Below are 573 nucleotides of genomic sequence, written 5' to 3'. Positions count from 1 at the left end.
AGTTAAGTGCTAGACATTGTTTTAAATTTAACGATTCAGTTATAATTAAATAATTGCTAGCTTGTAGCTTTATTTGATCAAAAACTAGTTTATTGTGTGCATTTAAATATTTAATTATTTTATATTCGCTATGTCACATAAATTCAACGAATATTACTTGGTAGCACGCATGGTCGATGTCACCAAATTTATACTTTGTCTGATACCAAGCTCTCTTATTTTATTTATATTAATTATCTCAAACGTGTTTCTAAAAAATTACTTATTTAAAACCAACGGTAATGGAATAGAAAAAAAATATTTATGTATTCAAAAGCAAAATTAATGGGAAAGTGGTACTAATTCGTTTCGGAGAAACATAAAAAATTAATGCCAATGAGGCTTAATTACGCCAATGATGCTTAATTAAGATAACACATGCAATAATGGAGTAAAGGTATTTATTTGTGGGGGAGAGTGGGGTCAATTGTAACATTTTTTACTTAACTATTTTTAACTAACAAAAAATCCAATATATTATTAGTATTAATTGACAGACGAGTAAAGTAGACTATCTTCTACTAGAAAAAAAAT

This window comes from Parasteatoda tepidariorum, chromosome 3 (assembly GCF_043381705.1).
Source record: "Parasteatoda tepidariorum isolate YZ-2023 chromosome 3, CAS_Ptep_4.0, whole genome shotgun sequence".
Taxonomy (NCBI): domain Eukaryota; kingdom Metazoa; phylum Arthropoda; class Arachnida; order Araneae; family Theridiidae; genus Parasteatoda; species Parasteatoda tepidariorum.
This window is presented reverse-complemented; position numbering follows the sequence as displayed.